The sequence below is a fragment of the Musca domestica genome, unplaced genomic scaffold (genome assembly GCF_030504385.1).
Source record: "Musca domestica strain aabys unplaced genomic scaffold, Musca_domestica.polishedcontigs.V.1.1 8, whole genome shotgun sequence".
NCBI classification, from domain to species: domain Eukaryota; kingdom Metazoa; phylum Arthropoda; class Insecta; order Diptera; family Muscidae; genus Musca; species Musca domestica.
The window spans coordinates 12,288,299-12,302,610 of record NW_026712409.1 but is presented as its reverse complement, the minus strand read 5'-3'; positions in this window follow the sequence as shown (position 1 = coordinate 12,302,610).

Here is a 14,312-nt window from a genome sequence, read left to right as displayed (position 1 = left end):
TTTTCTTCTGGAAAATTCCAACCAAACCAAAATGCTTTTGTACGCTTGTAGACAATATAATGAGCTGTCACTGGAATAATTTTAACAACTGTCGGACGAGTGGCTTAGAAACGACAGCTGTCTGAAGTTGGTAGCAGTTTTTTTCATCTCACCCTGTATAATATATATTTAAAATGTTTCTGGCAATGCGGGTATATCCCTCGAGTCACATGAGGACTCAAAATTATTGTTATTTTTGGGGGAAGCTCACTTTTTTATTTCGTCAAAGTATAAAGACCTGTAAAATTTGGACTATCGCCATCCAATTTTTTATTAAAATACACCCTTTGTGGGGAAGGTGACTGAAACAATTTAGTGCGCAATGAGCAATTTCCCATGAATCAGGCAGTGTTTAAGATTTCAGTAATACGTTTTTCATTGGATATTTCAGTAATACGTTTTATGGTTTTTATTTTCTAGAATCCTCAAATTTCCTTTTCCGCCCAATTTGAACGCCTATTTTACAATATTATTAATATTAACTTGTATTTCTATCGTAAAAACAATGAAAAAGTAACTCACCTTTAATTTATAATTCCTCAGTCAAGTAAATGCACGAGCAATATATCTCTCTCTCCCTCTCTCATTAGCAAAGAATACCACACAAAGAGATCGTATGAAGAGGTTGATGTTTGCAGTGACTGAATAGCGCACACAGAAGTAATTGGAACATAAAAACATATTTTAGAAACACAAAACTCTTATTTTTACAATAACTTTGAATATTTAATCAATAATTTGATAATTTATTAAATAATTATTTTTATTGCAATACTACATTTTACACAAGACATCACGATACCGAAGAGAGCACAGTCGACTGAGAGCCATCAAACGTTGGCAAGGGCGCGTAACAAGCAAAATAAACGAAAGCAACTGACAATTTGGAAACAGGCCACAGGCTACTTTAAAAATTGTTTTTAATGCTTTCACACCAAAATATGCCTATTATCAAATATATCTTTAAATTATTATGAAATTAACCGAAAACACTAAACGCGGCAAGAACGACGAACCGAAGGAATTATAAAAACACAAAAAAAAAAACACTCACAGAAGTTTTTGAAAAAAAAATAATAAATAAATGATTGGAAACACAAAGCTTGTATTTTCACATTGATTTTCATTACTATAATAACTTTTTCCTTAATTTGTATGAGAAACTACACTTTCCACTACAAATCCCTACAGGGAAGAGAGCAAAGTCGACTGAGAGCCAACAAACGTTGGCAGCGACGCGTAACAAACAAAGCAAATAAACGAAAGGAGTTGATAATTCGCAAACAGGTCAAAGGCTCCTTGTTTTACAATTTCATTTATTAAATAGCGAATTGTATTAATTGTTTTCACACCTTAATATGTTATTTGCTAAATTGATCTTTAAATAATTTATAGCACAACACAACACCGAAGAGAGTGAAGTCGACTGAGAGCCATCAAGCGGCCCTTAAAATGAACGAAAGAAGTTGTCAATTTGCAACAAGACCAAAGACTTATTTTCACACTATAATTTATTAAATATCGAAACGAATTTATGATTTCACATCTTTATGGGTTATTTATAATATTTTTCTTTTAAATTCTTAACGAAATTAACCGAAACAACCGTCGCGACAAGAATAACGAACGAATTCATCGACAAATTCCATGGAATGTAGGAAATAAACTGAATGTAAACAAAAGGTAGTGTTGCCAATTAACATGGAATTAGACTATATTGAGGCTACCGATGATGTAAATTAATGGGGAAGGTAAAACGTAGGTATTATATAAACTACGTTTACAGTTTATCGGATTAAATAAATATGGGGGACTAAATCCAAATTCCATTGCATTTGCGTAAAATATGTTCTTATAAAAGAGGGTAACCTGAATAAAGTTATAATATAAAATACTGTTGGGTGGGTAATTGCCTATTAGTGATATTAAAGCGTTACCTAAAATTCGACTTAGCGTACACCAATTAATATTCCATTTTTATACTTCATCTAAGGCAAGCAAATCGAATATTTATATTCAATTTTATGCGAAATCATAAATTTCATAATTATCTCAGTTTTTTGGTTGAGAGAAATATTTAGATATATAAAGTTGTAAAGAATCGCTGACTTGTTTCGCAAGTTATGACAGATAAAAGTACTGAATATTGTAACCCTTTGTGGGTGAGGTAACAGAAGGGGTTGGCAGATTTATGTCATCTTCACAACAGATCTTGTATTAGCAAAAATGTTTGTGTGTGTGAAATTTGAGGAGAGTTGGATGCTTATATCACTTTCCTTTTGGTTTTTTAAAATCTTCAACCCTTTGTGGGAAAGGTACCAGAAGAAATGGTCCGATCTCCACAATCTTTGTAAAATATCTTGTATTACGGAAATATTAAGATGTACCAAGTCTGGAATGGAATCGAATGTTAATTTCGCTTTTTATGAGCCTCATGGATATATAAAATTTTAATCTTTTTTGAGGGAGGTATCACAGGGAGTGGACCGATATATCCCACCTTTACAACAGATCTTGTGTAAGTAGAAATAATGAGATGTGTGAAATATAAAGACAACCTGATGCTTATTCCGCGTTTTATGAGCTTCATAGTTATTCGAAGCTTTTATCCTTTGTGTGGGAGGTACCAGAAGGAATGGTCCGGTCTCTACCGTTTTTATAACAGATCCTGGGTTGATAGAAATATTCGGATGTGCCAAGTCTGAATGGAATCGGATGTAAGTTTCGTAAATTTATGAGCTTAATGGATATTCAAAATTTCGACCTTTTGTAGGGGAAGTACCAGAAGGAGTTGACCGATGTATTCCATCTTAACACCAGACCTTGGGTTAATAAAGTTATAGCGATGTGTTAAATTTGATGACAATCGGACTCTTACATCAAATTTTATTAGAGTTGTAATTATTAAAATATGTTGGCCCTTGTGGGGGAGGCCCTTGATGGAGTAGACCGATATTGTCCATTTTCGCACCCGACCTAGCACTGACGCAAATATTAGGATTTGCAAAGTTGGATCAAAATCGGATTATCGTTTCTCTTTTTGTGCAGAAAATATATTTTTTGAAAATTTCGACCTTTTGTGGGAAGGTAGGAAAGGAGCAGACCAATGTATTCCATCCTAACACCAGACCTTGGGTTAATACAATTATTGTGATGTGTGAAATTTGAAGACAATCGGACTTTTACATCAAATTTTATAAGAGTTGTAATTTTTAAAAAATGTTGACCCTTTGTGGGGGGGTACTTGATGGAGTAGACCGATATTGTCCATTTTCGCACCTGACCTGGCACTGACGCAAATATTAGGATTTGCAAAGTTGGATCGAAATCGGAGTATCGTTTCTCTTTCTATGCAGAAAATATATTTTTTGAAAATTTCGATCTTCTCCATCTCCGAACTCGATCTAAGATTGACAAAAATATTACGATGTACCAAGTTTGGACCAAATCGTAGACTCCCTTCGAGAGTTATCGTGCGAGTTAAGTAATTTAAATAAAACAACTTTTTGTTTTTTATTTTATGCGGTTCACAACCTTATATTCCGACAGTCACAATTAAACTGAAACTTAAAACTAGAATATATAAATTTATAACCTTGTTCTAAAAATAAGAATGAAAAGAAATAACGGTGAGTTGATATGGAAAGAAGAAGTTATAATAAAAATTAAGACTAAAACTAGGTAAAAAGAAAGTAGATAATAATAATTAGAATTAAAAGAATAAAGAGAATATTTCACATTGGCGTTTGATACAAATATTTTGTATCATAATTTGCTCACCAGCCAGCCAGACAGACGGGCGGATATCGCTAGATCGAATCCAAATGTCCTGAGACGGATTTGGTCCAAAGAGACCTAGGGTCTAAAACCGGTATTTCGATTTTCACTTGATATATAGGGTATAGCCATATGGCTGAGGGTATAATCACTGCATATCAAATTCTGATATTTGTGGAATGGAATTTTTAACGCCCGCTTTGACAACCGATATTTTGTTAGCGGAAAGATTTTATTTCATTTCATTTTAATTGTTTTTATTTATTGAAATTACTCGATTAATGATATTCACAAATTACAGCCAGTTCGGGTGGAATTGTTGCCAAAATTCAGGTTTTTCCTCATTCAATGACCAAAATAGTATCATCCTTCAAATTCCAATAATTTACAGCCACTCTATATAATTCTTCTCCAGTGTCGGTCCTTTTAAAATAGCCAGTAAATCAACAAACAAAAGAGAATCAATTTGTGTCCCATTATGCTATGAGAAACGGAAAACGGAATGGGGTCGGGAACGGGAGTGAAGGTTTGTTCAGATTAAGGTGATTTACATTTTCATTTGTTTGCAGCAAAATTTCTCTTGTTCTCTATCCCCCTCCCTCTCGCCTACTTTCACAGGTTTGAGAAATATTTTCCAATTCAATTGACCTTTTCTTGTTGTTGAGTAGTTACTCCTCTGCTCTGCTGCCGCTTCTATATCCGTCAATCGTCATCAATGGACCGAAAGAACTGAATTGTTGTTGAATACAAGTCCAAAATTCCAATTGAGCAGAAGAAGATGAAAAACATTGAACAAACAAACAACAACAATTTTCTCCTGTTTTTGTATTGAAGATTTGCTTGTTGACTGTGGGAGTTTTTTGCTGCCGATGTTGTTGTTATTTGTTCAAGTCATCGGCTTGTTTCTCGCTTACAATTGTGTTATTAAATGTGTAATCCTTTGATGGTTCTGCCCTTTTGGATTTGTGTAAAAAAATTTGTTTGTTGCTACAATCGTTGTTGGCGCCTCAATGGCTTTGGTTGGAGTGTGTGTGTGTGTGTCAATACCTCCTTCTCTCCGCCTTCCCGATTCCGACATTGGTCAATTGAATGCCCGGCAAAAGGACAAACAACTTGGTAACGTGGCAGCCTTGTGTCCCCACTGCAAAGCCAATATCAATGCTATCGATCTTTTTAGGCTGTTGAGTGTTGTTGACATCTTTCGAAATTAGTAATGAATTGGTGGTGGTGGTGGTGGTAGTAGTGGCCACTGTCGCCGTCATCGTGGTGTGATGGTGGTTGCAAGGTGGTAGGTCTAATTGTGGTCCATGTTTAATGTTACAATTCAATAAGTTTGGTGATAGGGGTAGTTTGTGGATATGTATCAAGAAGAATTGGTTTGAGTTTTCTGTCAGGATATTGAATAAGCGAGGCAGTAGTCTTTGCAATGCCCGCCACTTGTAACATAAGTAATGTAGCCTGTAAAATGTAAGTAAAAAGCATTCAGTTTGGCAGGGCTGAACTTTGAATACCCTTTACCATTTAGTACGAATTTCGAAATTTTCAAAAAATAAAATTCGTTAAAGTTTTTTTTTTAAATATTAAAAATACAGAATATAAAAAGTCGTCGTAATATGAGAGTCTATACGAAGACGTGGACTAGCATAGGTAACTATTGTCATAGGACATAACAATATACAAATACGAAACCTAAAAGTACCGATGAACAAATCATCAAAATACCGAATATAGGGCGGTACCGACATATGGTGGCTATACGTAGACGGGGGCCTGCATAGAAAATTTTCTGTCGTAGACTGTAGTACCATATAGGAACTTCAATAATGTAGCTAAAATCATCAAAATACCGAATTTAGGGAGGTACCGACATAGGTGGGCTATACGAAGACCTGTACCTGCACAAACAATTATCTGTCATAGGCTGTAGTACGATATAGGAACTTCAAATAAGAAATTAAAACCAATGCCGGTAAATAATGCCGATAAAATCATCAACATACGGAATATAGGGAGGTGCCATTATATGGGGGCTATATGGGGGGCTGGATCTGCATAAACAATTTTCTCTGCTGTAATACCCATTACGAACTTTTAGTACGAAATTTGAACCAATTCCGGTAAATAATGTCGCTAATATCATCAAAATACGGAATATTTGGAGTTGCCGTTATATGGAAACACGTCACGGGCTGTAATATCTATTAGGAACTCTAAGTACAAAGTTTGAAACTATTCCGGTGAATTATGTCCCTAAAATCGTCAAAATACCGAATATAGAGGTGTAACATTGTATGGGGGATATACTTTATCGTGTACCTATATAGGCAAGTCTCTTCCAGGGTGGTAAACTACTTAAAGGGAACTCCTTGTGTGGATTTCCATTGAAAGATTTCGCTACTATCATCAAAATACCCAATATCGGGGATAACGTTATATGGGGGCTATATGTTATCGTGGACCAAGGTAGCCTCTCTTCGAATTTGACCTGCCGGAGACAAAAGAATGATTTGTGCAAATTTTTGGCTTCCTATTCGTTTTGGCTCTAACGTGATTACATCAGACTGACGGACAGGGCTAAATCGTCTTAGAATATTACGCTAATCAAGAATATATACTTTGTAAAGTCTAAAATTATTATTTCGATGAGTTACAAACGGAAAGATGAACCTAATATATCCTCCATATATATAGGCAATTTCTGAACCTTGTCGTATATTGATCACCAAAAATTGGCTGAGGCCGCTGTTTATGTGAGCTATGTTACTGCGGCATCACTATAGCATTCACTGAACATACCCCACATAAAACTGTTCCTTGTTATTATTCCCCAGTTCTTACTCTCTCTCTCTCTCTCTCTCACCTCTCTCTTGTAATGCTAATTTTAATTATAGAAAAAACAGTATAGGTGTGAAATACCGTTGTCACTAGCATAAATATAGGAAGAATAACAACAACAAAAAATCCCATTACAGAGAGGAAGAGAGTTCTAAACTTTAAAAGAAATAAAATTTGAGATTAAAAACCAGTATTGTAATTAGAAAAAAAATGTACGGGTTGCATAAATGAACTTAATTGTAAATTTGTATTCCCATTTTCGCAACCAATGAGAAATGTTCATTGAAACAATAATAAATACATTTTTATAGTTAAAAAGAAATAAGACTTTATTTTCGAATTAAATATACAGGGTTGCCCATATTCGACGGACCTTTGGGCCCATTCGAATCGACGAGGCTTGTCCGCAGGCAACATTCTTTGCGTCAATTGAATTTTGTACGGGAACAAATGCAAATCAATGCGAATAATCCGTTGTAAAGTGGGCCGAGCCATGCCCAACTGCTGAGAACGGCGTTTTTGGGATGTTCTTGGGGACCTCTCAACAATGGCTCGTACGGCAGCGATATTCTTGGCAGATCGCATTGGTCGACTTTTATATGGCCTCTTCGGATTAGAAAGAGCCTTACCAGTCGAAAATTTTTCGTATAAACGCTTAATGGTGTTCTTAGAAGGCACACTTCTCACATTTTTTAATATTTTCAAAGCACGTTAAGTTTTCACAATTGACTATTTCAGAGCGCTCGCATGGCGTGTATTGGTCTGCTTGGACTGACGCTTCAAACGCGGTATGTCATTAAGCGATGTGACATCTCTGTCAAAAGTTATGGCGTTGCCAGATGGGTCCGTCGAATATGGGCAACCCTGTACATGATAAATAAAAACCCAATATTACTCAAGGTTGATATGGCTGATGGTTGGATTATTACTTGTGAAGAATATTCGACTGACAAGTGGAGTCAATATGGGTAATTGGTGCAACGTGGATCATCGTTTCATTTGATGGAAAGCAGGGTCATTTATATTTTTTTTGGGGAACATTGTTTGTGGAGCAAGTATTAATTGGGAAATGATAAATTACCCTAACCGTGTTCGTTGATGCATTACGGGTAAGAAGTTTTAGTTGCTTATTAATAACAGAGAAAGAAGTCTGCGACGGCCAGAGACAGCAAGTTAAAAGCGTTACAAAGGGAAATAAATGATTGGCAGAAAGGTTGACCAGGGATTGTGCATTCGTATTGGAAGTTGTTGACATGTTCTTATCCAAAATGCACAAATAATTTCAATTTACACACTATTCAAAAGTCTTCCATAACCTCAAATTTTCTAAAGGTATCATTTGCAGAGAATGTCTTTTAGGTGGCAACATTTTGGAAGATGTTGTACTCAAAGACCATAATTCAAAATACATTCGCCTTTCACAAGAGAGGTCTTCTATATATATAAGATCTCTTATGTATCGATTAACGTTTTGGAAAGAAAAGAAGGCCCTTCCAAAGGCGTCCTATGTGGGCGAGTACTTGAAAATTGAGATAAAGGAGACCTCCTACAAAGGCAATTTCTTTGCAAAGTGTTGTCTATTCATAAGGAATATGAGACTATTAATAGGTATTTAATTCAACCATTAAAAACCTTTCAATAGTGTCATATTCCTAGTAAGTTGACGGTCTGCTTAATCGAATATGGCAACCCATTTTCCATTGCACTCGACATTGTCATTTTTTTTAAATAATCTTAATTTTTATCCACGATGTTTGCGCGCGATAAGTGTATTTTTTATAAAAAAAAAATAATATACTTATTACATATTCGAGCAAGAGAGCTTGCTCAGTATTGTTAGTATTCGAGTAGTATTTGAGTACTATTGACGATTTATTATAAATTATTGTTTAAGGATCAGAACCCCAGTATATACAGGGTTGCCCATATTCGACGGACCTTTGGGCCCATTCCAATCGACGAGGCTTGTCCGCAGGCAACATTCTTTGCGTCAATTGAATTTTGTACGGGAACAAATGCAAATCAATGCGAATAATCCGTTGTAAAGTGGACCGAGCCATGCCCACCTGCTGAGAACGGCGTTTTTGGGATGTTCTTGGGGACCTCTCGAAAAATTTTTGAAAATTTTTCGTATATACGCTTAATGGTGTTCTTAGAAGGCGCACTTCTCACATTTTTTTAATGTTTTCAAAGCACGTTAAGTTTTCACAATTGACTTCTTCTATTGAATGTAAATTTCAGAGCGCTCGCGTGGCGTGTATTGGTTCATGGTAAAAATCTGCTTGAACTGGCGCTTCAAACGCGGTATGTCATTAAGCGATGTGATATCTCTGTCAAAAGTTTTGGCGTTGCCAGATGGGTTCGTTGAATATGGGCAACCCTGTACAGTGAAAAATATTTTAAAATCTGTTAAAAATCTGCCTTATTACTACAGTCGCATGACCTATCCCTAATCAAAAGGGACGCCGATTCATTATCCGAAAAAAAAAACACTTTGAGTATTTATGTATTAAAGCTTTTTCGGGATAGGACTTATCTAAAATATATGCTATGGAAGTGACAACTTCAATCCACTTAATTTATTAAAACTGGTAAACGGTAAACGTACTGTAATACCCACATTTCACTTTTCCCATAATTCTCGATGTCATCAATAATCTTAATAAAGTCTAATTTCGTGGTAATTGGCAACTCTACCTTTTATTTACATTCAGTTTATTTCCTACATTCTTTGCTATTTGTCGATAGATTCGTTCGTTTCCTTGTTGTGACGGGCTTTTCAGTTAATTTCGTTAGTAATTTAAATATAAATATAATAAATAAATCATAAAGATGTGAAAGCATTCTGAACTTAATGCGATTTTATAAATTATAGTGTTAAAATAAGCCTTTGGTCTGTTTGCAAATTGTCAACTTCTTTTGTTCATTGTTAATGGCCGCTGCCGAAATTTGATGGCTCTCAGTCGACTTTACTCTCTTTGGTGTCGTCGTGACTAATGTTGTAAAATGTGATATTTTAATAAGAAATTGAAAAATAGTGATCTAATTTTGAAAGCTAATGTGAAAATAAGAGTTTTGTGTTTCGAAAAATGTATTTCTACATTGCAATTACTTCTGCGTGAGCTTTCCTATTCAGTCGCCGCAAACGTCAACGTCTTCATTCGATCTCTGCGTTGTACTCTTCGTTGCTGAATAGTAGAGAGAGAGAGAGAGCAAGAGAAATATCTGTTATTCGTGCATTTACTTGTCAGAGAAATAGTAAATTAAAGGTGAGTTGCTTTTTGAATGTTTTTACGATAAAAAATACAAGTTAAAATTGTAAAGTAGGCATTTAAATTGGTCGGAAAAAGAAATTTTAGGACACAAGACGATATAAATATTGCCTATTGCTCAAAAATGATATATCCTATTACTGAAATATCAAATTACAGTGAATATTGTTAGGACAGGGTAGCTAAAATCTTGAAACTGGTTGAATCAGAGGAGTTTGCTATTTTTGAGGACTATATTGCTTCTGTCAACTTCCCAACGAAGGGTGAATATTAATAAAAATTCGATCACGGCTAGTCCAAATTTCACACATCTTCATGTTTTGACCAAGTTCTAAAATAAACTAAACCTTTTGTATCTCGTCCAAATACATACCTTAATATCGTAGAAATTGGTGGGACCTAGCCTTAGCAAATCATAATATTTATATCCAAATATAGATCATATTGCAAGATAAAATATATTGGTGAATACCATCAGTGAGCTCCGTAACAAAATACCAATAATTTTGAGTACTCATAAATATCAAATGAATAGAGGGATGTATCTGAATTGATCTGAAACATATAATATATACCCGAAGTTGCACACTATATGATCCTCATTAAAATTCCAAGGAGTTTTTCAAAAAATCTTGAATTGATGAAATCTTTCTTCTGAAAAATACAGGGTGAGAGAAAAAACGCCAAAATTTTCAGATTTTTTTAAAATTTTATTGAATGAAAGCAAAAAATGTCGGAAATAACATCAAATTTTAGAATAAGTTTAGATTTGTTCGAATTGGTCACCTTTGGCACGAATTATTGCCTTCAAACGGCCAATGAAACCTTCACACGCTGCCCAAATGTTGCTCTGCGGTATTTTGGCCCATTCCCGACGAAGGGCTTGCTTGAGGTGATCGACACTTTGGTTTTTTTTGGTGCAAACCTTACTGTTCAAAATACTCCAGACACAATAGTCCAACGGATTGGTATCCGGAGATTTTGGTGGCCATTGTGCGCTGGAAATGAAGCGAGGAACCTTATTTTGTAACCATTCTTGGGTGGCGCGTGCTGAGTGCGACGCTGCTGAGTCCTGTTGGAATGTCCAAGATCTGCGGCCAATATGTTTGCGTGCCTAGGGCTTTAATCACCCTCCAGAATATTTTCGCTGTAATATTCCTGTAATACCAGCGGAGAGCGACCATCGGCTGTTCTGGAACCCCATACCATCACTATAGCCGGTGCTTGAGTTCTGGTGGCCAACCGAAGGTGGACATTTTCAGCTGATCTCTTTGGCAAGTGTACACGATCATTTTGTTTGTTTACAAACTGCTGGACAACGAATGTTTTCTCATTGGAGCAGAGAAAACCAAATTTGGCAGTTCACCACTTTCGGCCAAGCGAAGCAACTCTTTAGCTCTTTTGAGTCTATTTTCTTTCCGTTGTGGTGTAAGTTCTTGCACTTTTTGGCATTTCAATGGCTTTACCCCGAGCTCATTTTTCAATATTTGCCGAATGGAATATATGGCATATTTTCAGCTGACCTCTTCGGCAAGTAAGCATGATCATTTTGCTTGTTTACAAACTGCTGGACAACGAATGTTTTCTCATCGGAGAAAACCAAATTTGGCAGTTCAACACTTTCGGCCACTGCGTCGCGGGTTTCGATCCAGTCGCTTCTTTACTTTTCGAACCATTTCTGCCAAAGATTCCTATTTTCTGCAACCACTTCCTTGACGTCAGGATACGCTACCACTGTAACGAGCGATGTTACGAGACACAAAATATTTATTCACATTTAAATGCTGGAGTGCTCTAACGATAGCCACTTGTGGTGTTTCAGCCAAATGTGTAAAGAAATCACATTATCTCGCTCGAATTCCATCACAAATAACATTTATTCTGGAAAATTCTCGCCAAAATACTTTTGTACGCTTGTAAACTATATAATGACCTGTCACTGGAATAATTTTAACAGCTGTCGGACGAGTGGCTAGGAAATGGCAGCAGTCTGAAGATGGTTGCAGTTTTTGCATCTCATCCTGCAAAGTGAAGGAAGTAGTATTTGTTGCAAAATGGCCAGGTTTAATCCCTTTATTGTTGTATTTATAAAAACAACGTTTGTTTATTGGTGGAGAACGATGGTAATGTTTACCAGGGGGTAAGACAGGGAATACCTAGGTTTCGGAAAGAGCCACCAACCCTCATCAGTTGACCATTTTGCAACAACAAAATACTATGGTATGCCGAACAAACAAGCCAACACTGTTCTGTGAAGGAAGTGGTCCATATAGCCCAAACCTGGAATGTCCTGGTAGGTCCAATACAAAATGGATATTGGCCCATTCCTTCGGAACCTACTCCATAGAGTGTCAAAAGTTTGAATAATTACAACAGAAGTCCGAATGAATTTAAATAATCGAACATTGGCTGAGGGTTCACATCTATTGGTAAATCGACTGATTTTTATACCCTACACCACAAGGAGGCCAGGGTATTATGTATTTGTGCATTTGTTTGTAACATGCAGAAGGAAGCGAGATAGACCCATAGTTACTTTTGAGGATCTCCATAGAATCACTTTCTGGGTTGATTTATGCATGTCAGTCCGTCTGTCCTTCCGTCTATCCATATTCTTGTGAACAAAATGCAGGTCGCATTTATTATCCGATTGAGATGAAAATTTTCAAACAACATTTGTTTGGCTTAAGGACGAACCCTATTGAGATTGGAGATAATCGGTAAAAATTAGATATAGCTCCCATATATATATTCGTCCGATTTGCCTTTTATTGTGCACCAAACGTGTTAAATCATATTATGGAATTTTGCACATACAACCAAATTAGGTCTGAAAATATGTATGCCAAATTTGATCAAAATCGAAATAGGTTCAGTTATAGCTATAGCTCCCATATATATTGTTCATCCGATTTGTTATTTTTGTCCTCCGCAGCCGTAATATGCACTCGGTGACAACAATATTTGGGGAAATATATCAAATACAGCTCAGAAATACATTTGCTAAATTTTATCGAGATCGGTTCAGATTTGGATATAGCTCCCATATATAACTTCGTCCGATTTACTTTTTATTGTGTACCAAACGTCTAATATTTGTCCAAATGGGATGGAATTTGGCACATGCGACCGAATTAAGCCTAGAAGCTAGTATGTCAAATTTGGTGAAGATCGGTTCAGATATAGCTATAGCTCCCAGATATATTGTTCATCCGATTTGTTGTATTTTTTACCCACAGCCGTAATATGCACTCCGTAACAACGATATTCAGGGAAATATATCAAATACAGCTCAGAAATGTCTTTGCCAAATTATTATCGAGATCTGTTCAGATTTGGATATAGCTCCCATATATAACTTCGTCCGATTTACTTTTTATTGTGTACCAAACGTCTAATATTTGTCCAAATGGGATGGAATTTGGCACTTACGACTGAATTGAGTCTAAAAGCCAGTATGTCAAATTTGGTGAAGATCGGTTCAGATATAGCTATAGCTTCCATATATATTATTCATCCGATTTGTTATATTTCTTACCCACAACCGTAATATGCACTCCGTAACAACGATATTCAGGAAAATATATCAAATACAGCTCAGAAATATCTTTGCCAAATTTTATCGAGATCTGTTCAGATATGGATATAGCTCCCATATATATTTATCTGATTTCAAATTAATTTTGCACCAAATGGGCAATACAAGTCCGAATTTAAAAGATACAAATGCTTCGGCATATTTAGTCCTTTGAATTTTAAATTATAATTATAATCATAGCGAGTATGATTAAATTCTCCCATAAAAACTTTTAATTGTTATGTGGAGCTCTACTTAATTAGCAAAGTGGTGTAGGGTATCATACAGTCGGGCCCGCCCGACTTTAGGACTTTTTTTACTAGTTTTTTTTTTTTAATTGATTCAAATTAATCCTTAAAATTGTGTTATAGGGTGTCCCCTGGCGACAGCTTTGCCAAAAAATTTCTTTCCTTGCTTTCTTTCTCCATTCTCTGTGTTTTTGTTTCTTTCACTGCGAATCAATTCGCGATAAAAATCTAACGAAATGAACTGCAAAATTGTTAACAATTTGTAGTTATTAAAATGTTTACTTCGCCCAGCCCACCTCATCTTTTGTTGCTTTTCCTCCCCACCCATCCTCCCATCCACCCCACCATCAGCCGTGCATTATTGTTTGTTATCCAACCATACCAATAAACTCCGAACAGATTTTCTTTGTGTGCGTACTGTTCTTTTTTTATGGAACATTGGGAAATCAGTTTGCGTTTTTGCCAATTTTCCCATGCCTTTCAGCGATTTCCGATACTTATCGCCTTAACAGTTCGTGATGGTGGTGGTCTCTGTGGTAGAGCAAAAGTCATCAGTAAAGGGGA